The 14,151-nt window shown below is 45.4% G+C and overlaps 1 pseudogene; it reads left to right on the forward strand.

The window, feature by feature from the left end:
* The first annotated feature begins 236 nt into the window (after positions 1-236).
* On the forward strand, positions 237-2,169 carry LOC109772984 (2-methylpropanoate--CoA ligase CCL4-like; annotated as a pseudogene).
* The last annotated feature ends 11,982 nt before the right edge of the window (positions 2,170-14,151 follow it).

A 14,151-nucleotide genomic window follows, 5' to 3' on the forward strand; every position in this document is an offset into this window, starting at 1 on the left:
GCAACGTGGAGCTTCGCCGGCAACATGAATAGATAAAAGAGGGAGCACCTCGCCAGTGAACTTCGTTTTGTATTATTAGTACAAAAAATGCAGAGAAGGACGAAAACGGCGTGGCATCTTCTGCTGTAAACGTAGTAGCGATCCAGCATTGATCACTATGTGTAGTAGTGTTTGCACTATTTGCCTGACCGTCCCATGCCACCCACACGGTTGGTGGGCGTGGGCGTGGCGTGCGACCACCTTGCTTTCTTGCATCGCACCGGCCATCACGAGCTGCAGGCGCAGCGGCCATGGAGAAGCTCGGGGCGAACCCGGCCAACTCCTGCCCGCTCACGCCGCTGGGCTTCCTGGAGCGTGCCGCCACCGTGTTCGGCGACTGCCCCTCCGTCGTCTACCGCGGCACCGTCTTCACCTGGTCCCAGACCTACCGCCGCTGCCTCCGCCTCGCCTCCGCGCTCGACGTCGTAAGCGCCCTTCCATCCACTGTTGCTTCCATCCCTCGTCATTTCGCAAGCGCCTCTGTGTTCTTCGCCGCCGTCGGAGTGAAAATGAACTCATGATCCATGGCGTAAACCAATTGCCTGTTTCAGGTGTCCGTGCTGCTGCCGAACGTGCCGGCCATGTACGAGGCGCACTTCGGCGTGCCAATGAGCGGCGCCGTGCTCAACACCATCAACACGCGCCTCGACGCGCGCACGATCGCCGCCGGGCCACGCCGCACCGCGCGTCGTGCTCGTCGAGGATACCCACGACCACGAGAAGGATCGGTTCCCTCCCGCTCCCGCCACGGATCTGACGTACGAGAGGCTCCTCGAGATGGCGGATCCGGAGTTCAAGTGGGTCCGGCCGACCAGCGAGTGGGACCCGATGGTGCTCAACTACACCTCCGGCACCACGGCTGCGCCCAAGCGGGTCGTGCACTGCCACCGCGGCATCTTCGTGGTCACCATGGTGTCGCTTGTGGACTGGGCGGTGCCGCCGCGGCCGACGTTCCTGTGGACGCTGCCCATGTTCCATGCCAATGGGTGGAGCTTCCCTTGGGGAATGGCCGTCGTCGGGGGCACCAACGTCTGCCTCCGCCGCGTCGACGCCAAGAATGTCTACGCCGCCATCACGGATCACGAGATCACACACCTCTGTGGCGCGCCCGTCGTGCTCAGCATGCTGGCCAACGCGCCGGAGGGTGTACGCAAGCCTCTGCACAGTAAGGTACGGATCATGACTGCCGGCTCGCCGCCGCCTGCTGCGGTGCTGCATCGTGTTGAGGCATTGGGCTTTGAGCTCAGCCATGGGTACGGGCTAACAGAGACTGGAGGCCACGTCGTGTCGTGCGCGTGGAAGGGCGAGTGGAACAAGCTGCCGGCGTCGGAGCGCGCGCGGCTCAAGGCGAGGCAGGGCGTGCGCACGCCCGGCAAGGCCGAGGTGGACATCGTCGACGCCGACACAGGCCGCAGCGTGCCCCGAGAGGGCTCCACGATGGGCGAGATCGTGCTCCGCGGCGGGTGCATCATGCTGGGCTACCTCAACGACAGCGAGGCGACAAAGGCGGCGATTCGGGACGACGGGTGGTTCTACACGGGGGACGTGGGCGTGATGCACCCGGACGGGTACCTGGAGATCCGCGACCGGTCCAAGGACGTGATCATCAGCGGCGGCGAGAACATCAGCAGCGTGGAGGTGGAATCCATGCTCTACGGCCGCCCGGCGGTGAGCGAGGCGGCGGTGGTGGCGCGGCCGGACGAGTTCTGGGGGGAGACACCGTGCGCGTTCGTGAGCCTGAAGGAAGACGCGGCGGGCACGGTGACCACGGCCGAGGTCATGGCATGGAGCCGGGAGCGCATGGCGGGGTACATGGTGCCCAAGACCGTGGTGTTCCGCGCCGAGCTGCCCAAGACGTCCACCGGCAAGGTCAAGAAGTACGTGCTGCGGAAGCTCGCCATGGAGATGGGCCCCACTTGCAGGGTTAGCAGCAGCAGCAGCAGCAAGATGTAGTGTACGGCATGGCAATGGGCAAAGGGTTTGTTCTAAATTTTGATCCCTTTTCCTTTGCGTGTGGGCAAAGTGCTACTCTACAACATTTTTCGCGTCATTATCACGTTTTGTAAAGGCATTGACATGGTGGACTGCTTTTCACGCCCCACCAATTGAATAAAATTGTGCTTCGAGTAAGATTTGGATCTCCAAAAGGTGGGTTTTTACATCACCAAAACCTCCAACTCCAACAGATGATGTAAAATAGCGCACTAGTGCTCCAATAGGTGATGTAAAATAGGGCATCGACACAACAACCGCTCCACAGTTTCATACATATTTGAACCAAATAACATCAAATCGTATCAAATAACCACATGACACATGTGGTAAGCAATCCAAATTATTCAAAAATAAAATCCTAGATCATCATAAAATCATAAATCATCTCAAAGTAAAATCCTAAATCAACTCAAATTCTAAATCATCATCAATATTCGAAGATGGTAGCCACACCGGTCACAGAGGCCTCTCCTCCGCCTCGCTGACGCGTGCCGGTGGGGTGATGCCCATAATTTCGCTAAGCAGCGCCGACAATGCCGACCGAAGCAACGACCGCTCGGCTCAGTTGCGGCAACTGCGCACCCGTATGCGGTAGCTTCGACGACTAGAAGACCTACGCAGGACGATGACCACGAGCTCCCGGAACCATCACTGGCTCTACCGCTCCAGCCAGCAGCCAAAACTCTGCACGATGGCCGATCCAGATCGACATGGTTGCGGGACCTTCGGTGGCCGTCCAGGGTGATAGGAATGGGGCAGCGGGGTAGCGGCGGACTCAGGGAAGGACGGACGAGCGACTATCGCAGCCTTGCCGGCCGAAATCGCTGGTGACGATGATAAGGTAGAGATGCGGTTGTGTGGCGGTTCTTTGCTCGAATGTCCCAAGTGATGCAACCCGTTTTACATCCAGTGGTGGAGCTTGAACAAAAATCATGAGGGGGGCATGAGGGGGGGGGGGGGGGGGGGGGGGGGGGGGCAAAGATGTTTACTGGATAATCAAGCCTACTTAGCGATATGCATATAATTTTGTATGAGCTGGGGGCCACGGCGTAGGTTGGCCCTCACAAAGTTGCGCCACTCTTTACATCACGGACAAAACTCGAGAAAAAAATATTGCATCTACATCATTGGTTGGAAGACCGTTTTTGTGCCTTCGTGATGTAAAATCAATTATTTATACATCAACATCATCGCTGAACATTTTTATAATATACATGATGAATATTATAAAACCAAACTTAAAACCAGCATTGAATAACATCGAACATTTTTCTAATATAACGATGAATGTTTTTAAATAACCTTTAACTTTTTCTAAATGCATCATATATAATTTTTTAAATACAAGATGAATATTTAAAATAATACATAAACACTTTCTTATCAAATATCGTGACAAATGCTTAGGCTTTTTAAGAAAGCAAAAATACAAAACGGCAAAAAACTAGATAAAGCTTTTTTGATGGGTAAAAGACTTTATTTCTCATAGAATGGTCATATCATTTACAAGAAAAAGAGAAATAAAATCTAAAAGAAGTTAACAAAGAAAAACTGGCCAAAGTTGGTAGAAACTGCACGTTAGGAAAATAAACGAACAGGCAGGTGCACCACAAGGAGTCAAGAGCACATAGCGCATAGCCCGAAAGCACCCTAAATCCTATTTGACGCCTTTGCGTCAGTTATAGGCATTCACACAAACCGGCGCACCCCCCCCCCCCCCCCCCCCCCCCCATCTTGGGCTTAGCCCATTAGTTTTCTTTCTTATTCTCGTCAGCGCATGCATCACACATGAAATGCCCAAATCCTACGCCAACTATAGGCCAATTCGTACAGGGCGCACCCCCCCCCCTCCCCTCCCCGATCTCTCATCGTTGCTATTATGGGTCGGCCCTTTTACCTTACTTTTGTTTTCGAAAACGCGAAGCAAAAGAAAAGTGGGTGAACTGGGAATCGAACAGGCAACCTCCTGCTTCGCAGTACACAGCACATCAAAGCCTAATGTGATTACATGCATCTTTCTTGTTCTTTTCTTCCTTGTCTTTTATTTTTTTTTATTTTTCCTTTTTCCATTTTCCGTTTTTCTTCTTTCCTTTTTCTTTGTTCTTTCTTCCTGGATTTGATGCAAAATCGATGAACTTTTTCTCAAATTCGATGAAGTTTATATTTCAAATTTGGTGAACTTTTTCTCAAATTCGATGAACTTTTTTCAAGCTCACTGAACTTTTTTTAAATCTCAATGAACTTTTTTGAATCTCGATGAACTTTTTTTCAAACTCGGTGAACTTTTTTCAAACTCAGTAAAAAAAATTTGAAGCTCGATGAACTTTTTCTCAAACTCGATGAACTTTTTTGAAACTCGATGAACTTTTTTTCAAACTCAATGAACTTTTTTGAAAATCGATGAACTTTTTTTCAACTTCAATGAACTTATTTTCAAAATCGATGAACTTTTTCTAAGACAAAGTACATACTGTAGCAAAACATTTTTTTAAGAAAAACAGTCTATACTGTAGCAGTTTTTGGAATGAAGGAAAAAAAGGTCAAGCGGGAGCCAGCGATCGAGCGAGCGGCGGCAACCAGCGTGCGCTGCTGGGCCAGGCCCATGCTAGCGACATAGTGGGCGCTGGAATCGCCAACGGGCGCTGAAGGCGCCAAGGAGGAGCTCTCCGTTAAATGGGCCACATGTGGCTTTTGTTTATGTTTGTAAAAAAAGTGGCTTTTGTATATTTATTCTAACCAATGCCTACTGGTTTAAAGAAGCGTCTAGAATCTTCTGACCGTTTTTTGGTCTGCCATCTGGTTTTTCTCGTTTTGCGAACTTTTTGTAAATTATTGGACCTGTTCGAGTTAATTGCACGTTGGTACCACACTTGCGCACCTACTCGCGAGTCAGTACCATTGCTCGTGCATGTCGCAGTTAAGTACCACTATTCGGCCTAACTGTTACAAAATGGACTGACAGCCGTATAAGTGTGTATTGACCATGTATCTGACAGACTGGGCCCGCCTGTCAGGTGACACGGTGGCCAATCGGCGCGTGCCCGATGCGCTGACTAGGACGAGGCTGGTGCGGTGCGGTGGGTCTAAGCTGGCTCGGTCGGCTCGGTCGTCGGTCGGTCCTCACTCTCGCTCGACCTCACTCTCCCTCTCCCTCTCCCTCCTCTCTCCGATTTGCCGCCGCCCGCCGCCGCCACCTCAATAGGCTCGCCATTGCGCCATGGAGGACGAGATCGGCCAGGACTCCAGCGTGCAATACATGAACCTCTCCGACGACGAAGCCATGCATTACCGGGTGAGTTGTAGAGCTAGGGTTAGGGTTAGGTTATCTGATTTGGGGATTTGATTTGATTTGGGGATTGTCTCTTCCTTTTGCTCCTGTAGATCCCTGCTAGCATTGAAGACCAAGACTACAGTGGCATTGAGACAACACCCATCGTTCTTTGCCATCAGCATGGTGTGGCGGCTGAGAGGCGTGTAGCATTTGAAGCATTTAACATGGGCAGGAGGTTCTTAGTCTGTCCTAAGAATGTAAGATTCTATACAAATCTCTGTGTTAATTGTATTGTTTAATCTAGCCATGTGCATAGAATTGTCCGGTGCATAGAATTCATGTTCTTTAATCTAGCCATGTGCTGATGCACATTGTTTAATGAGTATTCTTGTTTAATTGGGTAGCTGTGATGGTCATTTAGTAGTACTAATGCTAATCATTGGATTAGAAAATGTGTTGATGCTTTCCATGTATATTTAATTTGGCCAGTAATTTTATAATTGGTCAACACCTTAGTTTGCAGTGCAGATGATCATTGTTTAGTTCACAAGAGTACTCAATTTGCAAATTATTTGATTGCATAATGTCAGAGAGATTCAATGTCAGATGCTCAAAATTCAGTGAGTGTTTAGTGTCAGAGGTTCATTCTTAAAGTTGTTGCTCAAAGATGCTTAAAGTTCATTATTTAATTCAATGGCAGATGCTTAAAGTTGATTTGATTTGTATTTCATTGTTTAAAGTTAGATGCTCAAAGTTCAGTTATTATTTAAAGCCAGTTGCTCAAAGTTTATTGCTTAAATAATTTGCCTAGGAGATTGATTTTGCACATGCTATGTTTGTTTATACTGCAGGAAGATGACGACTGTGGTATTGTTCTCTGGGTTGATCCAGAGTGGCCTCCTACATTGCAGAATGCCTTGTTGAAGTTATGGGAAATGTACCATGACAGCAAGAGTGATAGGAGGAAGGATAACCTGGAGAGTTCACTCACTATTCACCATTTGACAGAAGAAAATAATAATCTAGAGGCCAACTATGACAAATTGGTTGAAGATGTGCACCAACTGTTCAATGCTCAAGAGGATAGGATGGTAGATTTCAGCTATTTGCAGGCTAAGATGCAGAATGTGCAGGTTTCTGAGACAGTTGTACCTGACATGAAGACAGAGATGGGGAAGAAAGATGCAGAGATCTTCAAGCTGCAGGAGAAGTATAAAGTACTGATGAACATCACAAAATCTCAAGGCACTGCCATCCAGAACCTGAAGTTCAATCATCTAAAAGAGAAGGAAGTGCTTAGTACATCCACCAGGAACCTGCATTTCCAGGTTGATGAACTCAAAAAATCTGAGGAAAAGCTCACCCAGGAGAACACCCAGCTGCTCCTTCACATGGGTGATCTCAAGAAGGGGCATGACAAGCTCACCGCAAGGAGGGATCAGCTAAAGATTCAGATTGCTGAACTGTTGAAGTCAGAGGAGAAGAACAAGCAGAAATTGAAGGGGATCCTGGACATCTTGTCAGAATGAAGATGTAGATGAAGAGGAAGAGCAAGAGCAAGATCCAGATCAACATGAAGAAGAATGCTTGCTTTGCTGACCTTTTGTGAAGTATGGTGCTGTTGTGAACTAAGTTATCTACTATGGATGTGTAGTTGTGAACTAAGTTGGAACTATGTTGTTGCTTTTAGTTGTGACCTAAGTTGAACTCTAGTATGTTGTGTAAGAATCTATTAAGTAGGTTGCATCAAACTATCCTTTATGATTTGAGTTGCTTGTCATGTTTTAAGTTGTTGTCATAGTTGCTGTCATAGTGGTTACTCTACTCATTTGGGCTCCGTCGACGTCGAGAACCCCCTAAACCATAGTGGTTAGTCATTTAGGCTCCGTCGACGTCGAGAACCCCCTAAACCATAGTGGTTAGTCATTTAGGCTCCGTCGACGTCGAGAACCCCCTAGTCATCATCAAACCTTAACATTGCCAATAACACTAATCATCAAATCTCATCATCAAACCTTGACAAGGCCAATAACACTAATCATCAAATCTCATCATCAAACCTTGACAAGGCCAATAACACTAATCATCATATCTCATCATCAAACCTTAACAAGGCCAATAACATTAATCATCAAATCTCATCATCAAACCTTAACATTGCCAAATTGATAGCATAACATTGCCAATAGCATTAAAAATTAACTCAGGTAAGATAGTTGATAGCAATTCAGTACACTCAAACATAATCATCCAACCAGTTTGACTTGTTGGTTCAGTACAGTCAAACCTAAGCATCCAACCATGGTTCAGGACACAAAACATTGAACAGTACATTGTTTTGAGAAACAACAACTCATGACACTCAATTGTTACCACTGGCAGAAAACCAGGTCATCCAACCAGTGTGACTTCTTGGTTCAGAAGAAGTAGAAGGAGTTGCATATCTTGGGGCAGTGAATGGCCTTGCACCACTAGTTGATGGCTGTGACCTTGCAACAGATCTTGCACCAGTTCTTGCACCAGACCTTGCACCAGATCTTGCACCAGTTCTTGCACCAGACCTTGCACCAGATCTTGCAGGTGGAGGCTGTGATCTTGCAGGTGGAGGCTGCTGCTGTGATCTTGCAGGTGTAGGTTGCTGCTGTGATCTTGTAGGTGGAGGTTGCTGTTGTGATCTTCCAGGTGTCTTGCAAAAAGAAGTGAGATTGGTATTAGTAGTCAACATAAAAATACTAACAAATGCACTAGTCAAGTAATACAAAAGCAGTGAGATTGGTATTAGCACATGCTTGTTTTTCCTCATAGCCAAATCTGGTTTCAATTGTTTTAGGCAGTTGGTGTATCTATGGCCTTGGAGACCACAGTTAGAGCATGTTATTGTGGCCATTCTACTGCTGTCCTTTGGCTTTGGCACTTCAAACTTGCCCTTGATCCTCTTCTCTTTCTTTCTTCCTCTCCTAACATGAAATTATGGTGGCTCTATGTCTGGTCAAGGTGTCCTTATCCAGTCATGTTCACCAAGAACAGGAAAGATCATAGGTTCATATGCTGCCAGAAAAAATGGTTTTTTGAAGAATTTACAAAGAAAGTCCTCTGGAAACCTTTTGGCCTTGTTAATTGCTGAAATTGCATGGTTGCATGGTATGCCACTCAGGTCCCATTTTCTGCAACCACATGTATAATTATCCAAGTTCATAGGGTGTGTTTGCTTCCCACTGGTCACTTGCCATAAATTAACACCAGCTTGAATGGGTTTGCAGTACCTGGCCCTCTCCTTTTCCAGCTCTAGCTTCTCAGCATAATGTGGTGTGATCTCCCAGAAAGCTGCCTTTCCTCTCTCTCTATTCCTATGCCACCTCACCATTTGCTTGTCCTTCATACCATCAACCATAGTCCTAATAGGCTTTTTCCAAAAATCAAGAATATACTTGTTGAACACCTCAAATAGGTTGTTAACAACCAAATCTGTCTTGCAGTTAGTGTCAAAAGCATGCCTAGCCCATGTTTTCTTAGGAATTCCATTAAGCCAGATCCAAGCAGCCTCACACTCATTTTTCAAATCATTCATAGCAATATTAAACTTATGTTCATTGTAAGCATAACTGGCATTATCCATGCATTTATTTAGATCTTCCCCCCTAAAACCAGCATTCTAGAAATTTGCATACAAGTGTCTAAGACAATATCTCTGGTGGCAGTTTGGAAATGCTCTATTCACTGCATTGAGTAGGCCCTGTTGAAATTACACAACAGACTAAGCTACTGATTACATATGTAGTTGAAGATAGACAGCAAACTATGCTACTGAAATCACACAGCAAACTATGTACTTACCTTCTGTCTATCTGACATGATAGTATAAGGACCAAATTGGCCAACTTCTCCTCCTAGACATATCTTCAGTTGGTGCAGAAACCAGCACCAATTAGCTGTATCCTCCTGACCAACAATGGCAAATGCAATTGGAAAAATGTTGTTATTGCCATCTCTGCCAGTGGTAGCAAGGATCTGTGCACCTGTGGTCAGCTTAATAAAGCATCCATCAACACCTGTTTTGCAAAAATAAAGAACCAATTAAGTCAGTACATAGCAAATAAACTAAAGCAAAAATGTTAGAGTAAATAAAGCAAAGAAACAACTAACTAACCAATGAAAGGTCTGCATTCATTGAGAAATCCCTCCCTTGCTCCATTTAAGTAGAAAAACATTGCATGAAACCTTGGCACTAGATGTGGTACTTTTTCTGTTGCTTTAGGAACTACAGTTGTAACTACAACCATACTTCCAGGGTTTGTCTGCATGATGGTTGCTGCATAGTCCCTTAGCCTGGGATACTGCTTCTTGTGCTCTCCTAAGACAGCTTCCACAGCAAGGTTTTTGGCCCTATAGGCCATGTGCTTAGGAACCTCAACACCATACTTCTCATTGCAGGCATCAATCAGAGTTTATATGCTAGTGGTTGGATCAGACCTGAACAATGACTCATATGTCTTTGCAAGCCACTTTGTACTAACCCTTGATGACTCTGTAGTGGTAGGGCAAGTGTGCTCCAGGTTCATTTTTTTATAGCAAAAGTCTTTTCACCTTTGATCACATCAGCAATAATGTAGAACTGACAGTGCTCATTTTTGCAACATGCAACGATCCTTTGGTCAGAGTTTCTGTGATATCTGAAATCTCTTGACTGTGAAATGTGCAAGCTCAACAGAACATCTCTGAATTGCTGCTGATTTGTGAAGCACATGTACTTACATAATTGCTGGTGTGGGTGCTCCATTTTCTCATTGAACCATATCCTAGGTTTTCTTTTCTGTGCCCTACTCTTCTTGCTTTTCTTTAGGACAAATTGCAGTGGCTCATGCCCATCATCTTCACTATCCTGCAGCCAACCAGTTTCTTCTTCATCTGATGAAGGAGTGAAATCTGGCTTCACCTCCTTTACAACACTAGAATGTGTTCTAGTGGTGGGGCACCTCCTAATTTTCAGCTCCTGCCTCTTCTTTGGAGGTTCTACCTGCAACTGTGGAGCTAACTCCACATTCACACTCTCCTCCATCTCTTCATCCCCCCTCTCTTCCTCCTCCCTCTCCTCCATCTCAAACAGATCCTCAACCTCAGTGTCACCCTCATAATGCAGTTGTTCCCCCTCTTCTGACTCATCATCTGAATATTCATCTTCATCATCTGCTAGTTGTTCCTCATCTGCTTGTCTCTTTCCATCTATTATCTCTCTGTCTTGAGAAATCCTGTACTTCTCCATGTAGTTGTCACTGTCATATGCCCCTTTTGAATTATCACTGTTGTAATATCCCTCCTCCAACAAAACTTCATCCTCCATCATAGCTTTCAGCTTTTGTTTACCTAGGTTTTGCTCTCTTGTGTGCAAAAACCACTAGCTTCAACATTGGTACTGCTACTGCACTGACTATGAAAAACAACCCCTTGGTCATCAACAGCAAGCACATCTGGCTCACTGAGATCATACACAACTGGTGGTGCATAAATAATGGTTTGCAGTTCAGCATTTCTCTGACTCGCAGCACTGTCAGTGGCTGTTGCTCTAACTAACAGATTCAGAACTAATGTATGCTCATGCTGCTTCTTAACTTGCTGCAATTTAATGTTTGTGTCAATCAAGTCTAGGCCATGCTCTCTCTGCTCTCCTATGCATGTGTTCTCCATGTGATACAATTCATCAGAGAATGTAAATCCTTGTGTATGCAATAGTGCATACAGATTCAGAAAAGTGACATCAGAACTGCATATCTTCCTATCCAAATTATGTAGGGCATCAAAGTGAATCCTAACATCCCAAATAGCATCATCCACACTACAAGTGGCAGCAAATTTGGACATTTTCAGTAACACTAACCCTAGCCGCCAAATTGGAAGAAAGAACAGAGGAGAGGGAGGAGAACTTACAGCACTCCACCACATCCATGGGTCCAGTGATGGCTCGTGAAAGGGTTGGCGACTGAGATCTCTGCCATCCACAGGCGCTGCTCCATGGTCAGCGGGGCCTCCTCCATTTCTTCCTCACCGCTCGACTAGTACGACGAACTGTCGCCGTCGCCCTCGGCCAATCCTGGGTGCGCATCGGCCCCGAGGCCAGGAAGATCTCCGTACCCGCCCACACCGCCACCGCTGCTCGAGCCGCCGCCTACACCGCCGCCGCCCGGATTCGCCTTCGCCATTGCCAGAGAGGAGCACGGGGAAGAGAGGGAGAGGGGAACGAGAGTTAGGGTTCGAAACGGCGGCTCGGTTCGACCTAGCCCTTTAGGTCGGACTCGTCCGAGTCAGCGACCCGTCCACGCGCCGATTCGGCCAGCGTGTCACCTGACATGCGGGCCCGACCTGTCCGATACGCGGTCAATACTCTTTTATATGCTCCTTAGCCCGGTATGCACCACTTAGGCCCTGAGTTGGTACTGAATTGCAAAACTTTTGAGTAGTAGTACTGACTCGTGAGTAGGTGCGCAAGTGTGGTACCAACGTGCAATTAACTCGACCTTTTCAAATTCGTGGACTTTTCAAATGCGCCATTTTGTTTCAAATCAAGCAAAAAAAATTTGACTGTGTGAACTTTTTTTCAAATTTGTGAACTTTTCAAATTCATAAATTTTATCAAATCTGTGACTTTTTCAAATGTACTCCTCCCATCCTGCGTAAAAACCGCTCTTATATTTTTTTCCGATGTTTCAAAACGCCTGCCCGTGTTAGACAACATATCAAAGGAAAATGCCTGGCAGCAGAGATCGCACCTAGCAGTAGTGATGGAAGCATTCAGAGAGGATGCATCGATGGTGCAACACCTGAAGTTCTTTCAGGGTTTTTTTTCCAAAGATTTCCTGGCCGATTGGGAAGAAATAAACGAAATTTTCTCTAAAAGAAATAAATGAATTAGTTCGCTGGTGGTTTCTTGCTGGAGTTGGGAGGGATTGAGGAAATCTACCACGTCACTCGCTGGGAAAAATATTAAATGCGTGAAGAAAATGTTATGAAGAAATATTATGAAGAACTCGCCGATATGGCAGCTGTTTTTACAAAGCTTTCTTGTTCTCCTACTTGGAAAGACGGAGCATACTTCTTAAACCATGACAATCAAAATGCAAGATAGCAGTGGCTGAGCTAGATAGAAATTGCTGGGGTGGCCAAGGCTAAAACATCAGTGTTTGAAGCCTAGTTTAAAAAATCGGACCGGACTGGCAGTCAAACCGGAAAAAACGAGAACCGTTGGCCTCAGCGGTTTTTAAGCTAATAAGACCATTCTACAATCAGACCGGAGAAAACCGGTCGTACCGGCCGGTTTTCTGGAAAACTGGTGAAAAAACCGGGCCATTGAACCGGGACAAATCAGAAAAATGTATTAATAGTAATTGGGAGAAGTGGAATTTGACCCCAGGTCATGTGAGCAGTACACGGGGTCTGCACACGGGCCAATAATCAACTCGGTTGTGCTACTTTGTTGTCCACTACATGGAAATAATTTTATTTGACCATTGTTTCACACTATATTAGCACATATATTAGTCAACATATATTATTGTATTGCTTCAAAAACCAACAATCGAACCGGTGAACCGGCGGTCCGACCGGTAAAGACCTGAACCGACAACCTTTCCGGTTCGGTTTTTTAAACTATGGTTTGAAGGTGTAACCTGCAAGGATATGTAATACAACTAGGCTTGTAAACAGGAGATCCTTTGACAAATGCAAGATAGTCAAGCTGAGATTACTCTTCTTATGAAATGTGTGGAAATGTCTAAAGATGGCTTCTCTCGTCTCAAGTAGGATGAAGCGTACTTCTTAAATCCTGAAAAATACTTCCCAAGTGTTGTTCCTGTTACAACAGCATAAACCTGTTATACCTGTTATACCTTATCTCCTTATCCCAAATTGTAGCTCAACCATTTGCTGACAAAATAATAATGTGGGATTATGAGGCCTGAATTGTTTTGAAAATTAACTGAACTCATGCTGCCTCATTAGATTTTGCTGGATAACAACAGTACCATCGATTATTATTTTTCAAAACATTCAACCATCTCCTAAAAATTAACAGAGTGAACTATGCCTTAAAGAAAATAATAAATAGATGCGATGGTGCAAAGTGCAGGATCAATCCAACTTAGGAAGTCATTGGTTCATTCTATCACAGTTCTTGAAAATTTTCAGTTTGCATGTTTTATGTTGTTCTTGATGATTGTTGTTTTGCTTTCAAATTTTTTCTACATTATGGGTATCATCTAACAGCTTTAACTACTTGGTGCTAACACTAAACTCACTATGAATATAATTGAGCACTATGTATCAGTCAGCATGGTCTTTTGTCGAGTTTATCAGTCAGCACTATGTTTCGTCACTATGTGATGTTGTCGTGCAGCAATTTGACATTCTCTCCATGATATAGCTTAAATTACCGTTACATCCTTTTTGAACTTCCCGGCGTGACACCACTTGGCCCTCATGCAAAATGTTGCTGATTGTCATTTGAACCCGAGGAGAGGCGCCTGAGGAGAGGCCACTGTGGCATTTACCGTAAGTGAACAAACTACATGAGTTCACTGGATCGGAAAAAAAAATCTCCTAGATGAGGGCAGGAAACCATGATTACACGAAAACTTGTTGTTTCGACTAATGTTGATTAGAACTTAGGAAGAATTATGAGGATGCTAGCTATTCTTTGCAAGATTTGCATCAGTCAACTATACTCTGTTTTTAAGTAAGCATTCTCTTTTGTTTGGGTGCAAATTGTTGCCGGTTTCAGAGTGCAAATTGATTATACTGGAGTCTCTAGTTCATACTTCAGAAATTAATTAAGGTTGTTGGAATCTCCATAGGCATTT

The sequence above is a fragment of the Aegilops tauschii genome, chromosome 2 (genome assembly GCF_002575655.3).
Source record: "Aegilops tauschii subsp. strangulata cultivar AL8/78 chromosome 2, Aet v6.0, whole genome shotgun sequence".
Taxonomy (NCBI): domain Eukaryota; kingdom Viridiplantae; phylum Streptophyta; class Magnoliopsida; order Poales; family Poaceae; genus Aegilops; species Aegilops tauschii.